At 44.4% G+C, this 10,230-nt stretch overlaps 1 long non-coding RNA gene across 1 annotated transcript in view; it reads left to right on the top strand.

Annotated features, from left to right (window-relative positions):
- Positions 1 to 1,130: 1,130 nt before the first annotated feature.
- LOC137212090 (uncharacterized) overlaps positions 1,131 to 10,230 on the top strand; it is a 46,810-nt gene continuing 37,710 nt past the window's right edge. Inside the window, exon 1 of the long non-coding RNA XR_010937355.1 lies at positions 1,131 to 1,324. This is a non-coding gene — a long non-coding RNA (uncharacterized lncRNA). The remainder of the gene's footprint in view (positions 1,325 to 10,230) is intronic.

Below are 10,230 nucleotides of genomic sequence, written 5' to 3'. Positions count from 1 at the left end.
CCATGCCGATGTGTTACTTTCTAATTTAGAGCTCTTAAAGGCTGCAAATGAAGGGGAGCTGAATTGAACGGATGTGACTCTAACCAGGGGTGTAGTTTTGGTTGCAGACATCATTTAATGTAAGGTTTGTTATGTCATCAAGGATACAAGATTGATAACTTCCTGCCCACTTCTGAATTCTGGCTTTGCTCCAGGCTGCTTCCCCTCTTGGTTGGTGAAAATGGCCATTGGCACTTCCAGTCTTCACATCCATTTCACACCAGTCAGAAAAATTTTTTTCACAAGTTTTCACCAAAGAACAAATAAAATTTCGCAGAAGCCCTGAGCCAATGTCTTCTCAAGGCTTACTGGCCAGGGAGATGGGATAAAAATCTTAAATTTAATCATAAATTTCTCCTGGAGTTACAAGTGGAATTCATTCCTCTGAAATTTCAAGGCTGAAAGTGGTTTCAAGGCTGCACCTTGGCATCAACAACTGGGAAAGTTTAATTGGTAAGGGGTGGGGTTGAAATAGTGTACTTAAGTTTTTAATTTAATCCCCAGGTGCTCCATCTGTGCAGCCTGGGTTGTGAAAGCCACTACTTGAAAGAGTTGCTATGCTGTTAGCAGAAAAGGAAGGGGTTGGGGGGTGGAGTGTTAGCTACAGTATCCAAGAAGTCTCAGGAAAATGCATCTTTAAAGTACAACTGTTAGTTTCTGCCTTTTTTTTTTTTAATTTATTTTTGGCTGCTTTTTTGACTGGTGGAAAAGTGATGAGCAAAGCCTCCACTGCCTTTTTCCACCACCGAAGATAAAAGCTGGGACTTCCCTGGTGGCACAGTGGTTAAGAATCTGCCTGCCAATGCAGGGGACATGGCTTCGATCCCTGGTTGGGGAAGATCCCACATGCCGCGGAGCAACTAAGCCCGTGCACCACAACTACTGAGCTTGTGTTCTAGAGCCCGCGAGCCACAACTACTGAAGCCCATGTGCCTAGAGTCCGTGCTCTGCAACAAGAGAAGCCACCGCAGTGAGCAGCCCATGCACCACAACGAAGGGTAGCCCCTGCTCTCTGCAACTAGAGAAAGCCTGCGTGCAGCAATGAAGACCCAACGCAGCCAAAAATAAATATTTTATAAAAGCGGGGGGGGGGGGGGGAGGAGGAGAGAAGTAACCAGACTGCGGCTCTGCAGCCTGTCCTCCCTTCCCTGCCTACCTCGTGCTCCACTCCCCTTTTTCCCTCCCCTTTCCCCAGCATAAGTCCCTTCTTGGTTGCTGCATCCAGAAGTCTTTCACTTGAGAAAATGTGGAAGTAAACCTGGACATCCTAGGCTTTTGCTTTAAGGTAGGTGGAGCTTTATGGCTTTAAAGGGACTAGTGTAATACACACTTTGATAAGAGTACAAGGCCTGGATTTGTTAGCGTAAAGGCATGACTCAGTGAAGTAATGGACGGGAGGCAGCTGATTTCTAAAAATACATTTTCATATTTTAGATAAAATTCTTAACATACTAGTTTCCTTGGAGTTAAAATCCAGAGAGCCATTTGTATGTTCTTATTGAACTTAACTGGATAAAATCTTAGGTATTTTTTGAGGTTTTATATTCAGCTTGATTTTAAAAAGTGATAAAACACTGTACAGCCACCAATTTTTCCCTCTTTCATAAAATGTCTAAATTGCTTTTATTAATGCACTACATTTTTAAGCTAGCAGTTTTAAATGTCTAAGATTTTAATGATCTTTGCCTATAACTGATTTTTTTTTAAGACTAGACCTTTGTTTTATTTTTTTATTTTTGTTGTGTTGGGTCTTCGTTCCTGTGCGAGAGCTTTCTCTAGTTGTGGCGAGCGGAGGCCACTCTTTATCGCGGTGCGCGGGCCTCTCACTATCGCGGCCTCTCTTGTTGCGGAGCACAGGCTCCAGACGCGCAGGCTCAGTAGTTGTGGCTCATGGGCCTAGTTGCTCCGCGGCATGTGGGAGCTTCCCAGACCAGGGCTCGAACCCGTGTCCCCTGCATTAGCAGGCAGATTCTCAACCACTGCACCACTAGGGAAGCCCTGTTTGATTTTTGTATTAGTTGTAAGTAAGGGTGGGAAGGTAACACAGAATTTTAGTGAAATATAAAAGTAAAAACTGCAGACACTTATTTTGCTTGTTGCAAAAATCTTTAAAAAGTTAACGTTATTGGGACTTCCCTGGTGGTCCAGTGGTTAACACTATGTGCTTCCAATGCAGGGGGCTGTGGGTTTGATCCCTGGTTGGGGAGTTAAGATCCCACATGCCACGCAGCCAAAAAAAAAGTTAACATTATCATTAGAAGATTGAACGTCAGTGTTAAATATTTCCCGGAGTATTGATTCTTTTTTTTTTCTTGGCTGTGTTGGGTCTTTGCTGCGCGTGGGCTTTCTTTAGTTGTGGCGAGCGGGGGCTACTCTTCGTTGCAGTGCACGGGCTTCTCATCGCAGTGGCTTCTCTTGTTGTGGAGCACGGGCTCTAGGTGCGCGGGCTTCAGTAATTGTGGCACGCAGGCTCAGTATTTGTGGCTCACGGGCTGTAGAAAGCAGGCCCAGTAGTTGTGGCTCACGGGCTTAGTTGCTCCGCGGCATGTGGGATCTTCCCAGACCAGGGCTCGAACCCATGTGTCCTTCACTGGCAGGCGGATTCTTAACCACTGTGCCACCAGGGAAGTCCCTGATTCTTTAAATTGCTACATTGTATCTTGGCTTTAAATCGTATCAAGCAACTTAACTATTTTTAGAATTAAGGTAGGAAATAAACATTCCTTTTCTTACTGATGTTTGATTTTTTTTCCGTCCCTCTCTTCAACCTTTCTGTGGCTGCATCACTGAAAAGAAATTCTGGATAATTTCTTGTTACAGTAAATCCTCATTGTTGAATAGGATTTTTGCTTCAGCATTAGGCCTCTTAAATTGCTCTTGTTTATTCATTTATTTATTTTTTTGAGCTTCTCAGAACCAAGAATGGAAACCAAAATTGTGGTCACCAAAGTGGCAGGTTCCTTTCCATTAGCAGTGGAAGCAAAGTCTTCAGTTTTGTTTGTATGGGCAGTTGGAAACCTTGTGAGCTACAGGACCCCAAGTTCAGAAGGCCATTAAGGAAAGTGTAGCTGGCCACTCCTTCCCTCCCTCCACCCTTGCTGAAGCTTGCCAAGACCCAGCTGGCTGATTTTGCAAAGCCCTTGAAATATGTCATTAATGGTTCTTTCTTTTGAGGTTGGGCTGTTGACCTAATTTGTGATTAACAAAACCTGGCCAAATCATGCCGTGCTCCCCGCCCCCAAGGGAAAGTGTTCGTGAAAAGTGTTTTAGTAACGTTGCTGATTCAACTTTCCTAACCCCAGCTAATAAAGATGATAAAAAACACTCAAGCTATCAAGTAGGGCTTTTTGAGGGCAGAAGAGCAATTTAATTTTGAACACTTGTATGTTAAATGGCATGTTTTGGGCATAGTTTGAAAGCATAATTCTGGTGTCCACAAATGCCCAGTTCCTCCTAAATATTTGGGACAGTTTCATAACACTGTGTAGGTGTTGTAGTCACCAAACCCTCTTAAACTGATCAGTTTGTTCATTCCCCCCACACTTTTCACAATCAAAAATGTCTTTCCCTGTCCTAGTTTGGAGAGGTAGTGCTATGGAATGGACTAGTAATTAGGAGCCAGATCAGCCTGAGTTCAAAATCTGTCTCTGCTGTATTTTAGTGAGTGAGTGACCTTTGGGCTATTAAAGTAGTACAGGTACTAATTACTATATAGTATTAATATCCTAGCTAAGTATCGTAGCCATAGAACAGCTATTCCCAACCTTTTAACAGCAAAGTTTTCCTTCAGTTCTTCCACAGGCCTCTATTTTGGCACATTTTATCTCCTAGACTAAGTTTGTTATTACTCTCCCTTTTTTTCCCCCTTTAATCAGTCACAGATATACATCAACATGAGACTTTACATGGCTTGTTTCTGTACTCAATGGTAGGAGTCTATCCCAACGTTGGATGTTCTGTCAGCCTTTAGTTTTGTTACAGGCTTGCCAGAGCTTTCCAAACTGGAACTGGCCCAAGGCTCACCAGCTTTTTCTGGGATGGCCTTTGCAGCTAAACCCTGCAAGAGCTCTGAGTTCTCTTCCTGTGCCCCGCCCCCATTCCCCTTTCTCTGAATTCTGTTGAGCAGTTTATTTGGGGCACCAGCCATGAGAACAGCCCCATCTGAGCCACCCAAGCCAGCTTGGTAATGGCTTGCTTAGAAACTTGTCACTATAGACAACAAATTGGCCTTTACTTAAGAGTGATATAAAGTTCCTTAAGTGAGCAAACATTTCACAGTGAGACAGCCAAACAAAGCTGTATTTTCTGCTCTGAAAAAGGTTGGATGTTTAGAAAACAGGTTCAGGTAGAGATATTGGAAGCTTAGCCACAAAAACAAGGGAACTTGAGAAAGGATTGGATGAATCAGAAACTTTGAATTCATTCAAAATGAATGAAAAGTTGGATAATATAGATATCTAAGGATCAGAAGGCTGTTCTGATTGTAGCTACGAAAGACACATATGATTTTTTTAGCAAAACTGTTGGACAACAGGAGAAATGTGGGAAAACACGTAGAAATGAGAAGACCTTTTCAAACTCTTTGTCTTGGACCAAACTTTTAGGTGACCAGTGAGTATCCCCCCACTACATTTTTGACCATCTTTTCAGCCAATGTCTGTCATTCCAAGGAAACATTAACTTAGTGAATATGAAACTTCTTTCTTTTCTTTCTTTTTGGTAACTTTGTAAAATAACTTGTCCTAGTTACAAAACTAATGCTAATTTTGGAAAATTTAAAAAATACAACACCACAAAGATTAAAATAGCCTAAAGTCCCACCATTGGATTGTATATTTTTTCATAGATAGGAATTCTTTTTTTCAAGTTATTTTAAACTTTATTAAAAAAGAAAACAAGGAAAAAATATAACCACAAGGCATTTACTTAAACACATGAACAGTATTGGATTTTTTAAATTGAGGTACAGTTGATTTACAATATTAGTTTCAGGTGTACAACTAATTGTACAATAGTGATTCAAAATTTTTATAGATTATACTCCATTTATAGTTATTATAAAATATTGGCTATATTCCCTGTGCTCTACAATATATCCTTGTAGCTTATTTGTTTTATACATAGTAGATTGTAGAGATAGAAATTTTTAATGTGAATAACCTGAGATCCAGGATACACCTTAAGGGGCCCATGAACCCCTGAAATCGTATGCAAAGTTTACTGTTAGATACATGAGTATGAGCTTTTCTGAGAAAGGGGCTCATAGGCTGATGAAAATTAGGTTCTTAAAGGTGTAGCCACCTTCAAAATATTAGAAACTTCAGGTGTAGATCTTTCCAATTTATTTTCTACACATTTGAGGCGTGCTTTATTTTCTTGAACGTCACCATCTGAGCCCGCTTCACGCAGTCCTTTAAGACCTCAGGCCAAGAATTTAGCTGTAATTTGACTGAAGAGCTCAGGTTGAATGGGAGTTTTAACTGCTGTCCCTAAAAGATGGCATTTGGTGGACATTCATTCCAAAAGCATGATGAAGCACACGAAGAATGTGGTGCCTTTGTCCCCGGCAAGAGAAGATGGCAGGGGTTTGTATTTCTCTCTTTGGCCTCAAGTTTGGCTTCCCTGGAGGCCCCAGAGGGCGGGCGGCAACAAAAATACTGTTTGGCTCCCCATCCTGCTGCCAGGTCTCCGAGAGGCAAATCACACACTTCCCAGGGTTGGATCCTGAGCACGGCTGCCGCAGGGGGAGTGGTTCCTAACTGTTCTTAAGGAAGCAGGGAACTTGCCTGGCCTTCACCAGCATAATCAGATCTGTCATTCTCTTCAGAAATTGGCTTTCTTTCTAGGCCTTGTGCTTTGCTCTGGATGTAACGACTGCCATTTCCCCCTGGTATTTCTGCTGTGGTAATCATGCTTGCCCTTCTCCTAGGAGGCTGGGGGAATTTGCTAGCCAAAGTCACAGCTGGCTCCCAGATGGCTCTCCGTCCCGTGACCTCACCAACATCCCAACATCGATTTGCTCGGGAGGCTTAAACTTGGCTTGGGGGGCAGGATGCCTGTGGACCCCCACCCTGAGAGATTTATAGGCTCAAGCCTTGGAGAGAGCAAATCTCTAGAGGTGGGATGGGACTAATCAGTTTCCTTTTGTTGCACATTCTAGAATTCTGCCTAAAACAGAAGAGGTTGACCTCATTCTTACCCCACCCTGGAGATTAAGTGGGGGTAACTAGATAACTAGCGAGCTATTACTGATGATGCTAAATTACCTGGCAAAGAAAGTTTCTCTCTGTCTCCACACACACGCACGCACACACACGCACGCACGCACACACACACACACACACGCTAAGAGAGTTCTCTTTCAGGGAATGTTCTTTCGGACACTGAGTATGACATCAAAATGATCTAACAAGATTGCTATCTCCAGTTCCCAGAATGAGAGTATCCATCCCATTCAGGTGGAAATGAGCAACAGAGCCCAAATAGTTTCTTGTTGCAAAGAAATTCTTCGGGGTCTATTTCCTGGAGATAATGTAGAGAATGCTAGCAGGTTTCTAACATACTTCAGCTGTTCAGGAAATACTTTAAATAATTTCCTGCTCTAGAGAATAGGAGGAGGGCCAGAAAGTTGGAAAGTATTACTCTCTTTCTTTATGGTCTCAAATGCACTTCCCAAGGACGCCTTCACTATTCACACACACGCTCCTATGAGCTCTTTTCTGGCTTACCCCAGCCTTTTTATGTGGGAATGTTCTTTTAAAGAGTGTGGCGAGAATCCCAGTAACTTGGACTTCCCATAGCATCCTGGCCTGAGCTTCCTAAGGAACTTGACAAATATGAACTAATTAAGCTTGGAAAGCCCCATGAGAGTCCTCCCAGCCGTTGCTGACATGCGGCCAGCTCTGAGGTGGAGCTGAAGCTGTTTTTGCTCTGCACAGCAACAATTCAAACAGTGGAGAGGAAGGAAAGCCAACAGCCAAATGCAACTGGAGCTACAAGGAAGCAGCAAGTTAGGCAGTATGTAATTAATTGCCTCCTTGATTTGCTTTCTGTTGCATTCAGTGGGGTTCAAATACTGGTGTTGAAATTGGGTCATTTAGACTTTTGAGGTAGATTTCAGGTAATTGCAAAAAAATTTAACAAGTCTAAGGTGAATTTTTATCTAAAGCAGTGTTTCTCAATCAAAGGTGATTTTGCAACCCCCAAGGGGATGTTTGACAATCTGGAAACATTCGGGGTTGTTGCATCTTGGGGAAAGGGACGCTACTGGCATCTGAGTGGGTAGACGTCAGGAATCCTGCTGAATGTACTATAATGCACAGAACAGACCCCCCGCAATAAAGAATCTTGTCCAAATGTCAATAAAGATCTTGTCTAAAATGTCGATAGTGCTGAGGTTGAAAAACCCGGATCTGAAGGTTCAAAGTGACTCAGTGTTGGCTTGTGTCTTCCCTCTTAGCCATATATCTTACCTTGGTGACCTTTCAGCCCATTCAGATCTAGGTCTAAGCTCCTGGAAGCACCCTGGGTTCCTGGGCTCAGCCCTGCGGGTGATGACAATCTCCCAAACCATGGGGTGTTGAAGACACACCTCTCACCGCACCAGGTGCCCTGGGAATCGGGTGCATTGTGCATCTTGTGAGCGATCTTTGTGGAAAAGGAACCACTTTTTGCACGGTTCCCGGTCAGGCCCCAGAGCTTTGAGGTCCTGTTTTTCCTGCAGTGAATGAGCTGCTCTGTTTCTCTGACAGGGCCTATTCAGCAAGCAGCTATTTCTTTTCTCCTTCCTCAAGGCCCAGCTGCCAGGGAGACCGCAGGCTGTCACCGTTTGTCCCACCTTCAGCAAGAGGCAGCCACAGGGAAATTCAGCCAATAGACAAAGACCAGGAATTTTACTTCAGTCTTTCTTTTTTGCAAGCTTAAAAACTGGGGAATTCCCTGGTGGTCCAGTGGTTAGGACTCTGCGTTTTCACTGCCGAGGGTGTGGGTTTGATCCCTGGTCAGGGAACTAAGATCCCATCAGCTGCACAGCACAGCCAAAAAACCCCCAAAACCCCAAAGCAAACAAAAAAACCCTTAAAACCTGTCCTTCATGGAGAAAACCTGAGAAACCTTCACCTTCCCCAGGGAGCCCCCTGGACATCCCCATGTGGCCCCTCCCTTCTCTCTGCTGCCCCCTTTGGCCTCCTCCTCCTGCCGCCCTCACCAAGCTGTGTCTACCTTGTTCCTTGGGGGAAGGGTGTCCCCTCCATCCTGCTGCCCATGGGCAGCCTGAGGGCAGCGTCCAAGTCTTGGTGCCCCTTGGGTTCCCCCAGGGCCCAGCCCTGGGCACTGGCCCACCCAACACCCCAGGTGGACATTTAAAGGCAGAAAGTCCAGTCAGATCTCACCAGATGGGTGCTGTGGATGCCCGAAAACTTGCTCCAAATGCCGGGCAGCCTACGGCCTCGGGGCTCATATGGTGGATCATCTGCTCCTTTTCCAGTCGAGTCAGAAGGGCTATTAAAGTGACCTGACAACTGTCTTAGCCTCCTAGAGCTGCAGTAACAAAATACCACAAACTGGGGGGCTTAAAGAACAGAAATGTATTGTCTCAAGTTCTAGAGGCCACAAGTCTGAGGTCAAGGTGTCAGCAGGGTTGGTTCCTTCGGAGGAATGTGAGGGAAGGGTCTGTAACAAACCTCTGCCCTTGACTTGTAGATGGATGGCGTCTTCCCCCTGCCTTTCTTCACGTCATTGTCCCTCGATGCGTGTCTGTCTCTGTGTCCAAACTTCCCTTTTTAAAAGGACTCCGTTCGGGAATTCCCTGGTGGTCCAGTGGTTAGGATTCTGTGCTTTCACTGCCAAGGGCCCGGGTTCAATCCCTGCTTGGGGAACTAGGATCCCACAAGCTGTGCAGAGTGGCCAAAAAAAAAAAGTAAATAAAATTAAAAAAAAGAATAAAATAAAAGAACTCCATTCATATTGGATTAGTGCTCACTCTAATAACCTCAGTTTAACCTGATTACCTCTGTAAAGACTGTATTTCCAAATAAAGTCACATTCTGAGGTCCTGGCGGTTAGAACTTCAACATATCTTTTTTTTTTTTTTTTTTTGTGGGGAAACTATTCAATCCATAACAACAACTAAATGCAGTCCCTGATCTGGGACTGGATCCTTGACTGGGGGAAAAATTACATTAAAGGGATTATTGAGGCCATTGGCAACATTTGAATATGGCCTCCCGGTTGGATGATGCTGCACTGCAGGATGGAAACAGCACAGAGGCAGGGCAGCATGTGGCATTGGAGGGCAGAGATGGGCCAGGATGTGGACAGTAGAGGCAGAGACTCTGTCTCTTGAGATAGAACAGGGAAAAAGAAGAACATGAAACCAATTTGCCTTTAAAAGGTAAAACTCAAGCCGGTGGCAATGAGAAGGACATGCTCCCTTTCTTCTCCCTGTCTCCCTAACAGAGAGTAAAACTGGAACAGCAAGTACCCCTCCGGTTCATGCAGCAGCCCGAGGGACTTGTTTTCTGTTTGTTTTTTGGCTGAGTCGTCGGGCTTGTGGGATCTTAGTTCCCCGACCAGGGATCAAACCAGGGCCCTCGGCAGTGAAAGCCCGCAACCTAATCACTGGACCACCAGGGAGTCCCCGGGACTTGTTTTTTGGTAAAACTTGCTCACTCTTAACGACATCTTCCCCTGGATTTCTCCTTTTCATTTGTCTTTCTTTAATATACTTTTTTTTGTGGGGGGGGGGAGGGGGGTGCTGTGACACACGGCTTGAGGGATCTTAATTCCCCAAGCAGGGACCGAACCCAGGCCCTCAGCAGTGAGAGCTCAGAGTCCTAACCACTGGACTAACCTGGGAATTCCCGTGACTTTTTTAAAATTTACTTTTTATTTTATACTGGAGTACAGTTGATTTACAATGTTGTGTTAGTTTCAGGTGTACAGCAAAGTGATTCAGTTATACATATACATATATCCATTCTTTTTCAGATTCTTTTCCCATATAGGTTATTACAGAGTATTGGGGAGAGTTCCCTGTGCTATACAGTAGGTCCTTGTTGGTTATCTATTTAATTTAATTAATTTATTTATTTTTGGCTGTGTTGGGACTTCGTTGCTGTGCGCGGGCTTTCTCTAGTTGTGGTGAGCGGGGGCTACTCTTAATTGCGGTGTGCGGGCTTCTCATTGCAGTGG

This window comes from Pseudorca crassidens, chromosome 19, assembly GCF_039906515.1.
Source record: "Pseudorca crassidens isolate mPseCra1 chromosome 19, mPseCra1.hap1, whole genome shotgun sequence".
Taxonomy (NCBI): domain Eukaryota; kingdom Metazoa; phylum Chordata; class Mammalia; order Artiodactyla; family Delphinidae; genus Pseudorca; species Pseudorca crassidens.
This window is presented reverse-complemented; position numbering and strand designations above follow the sequence as displayed.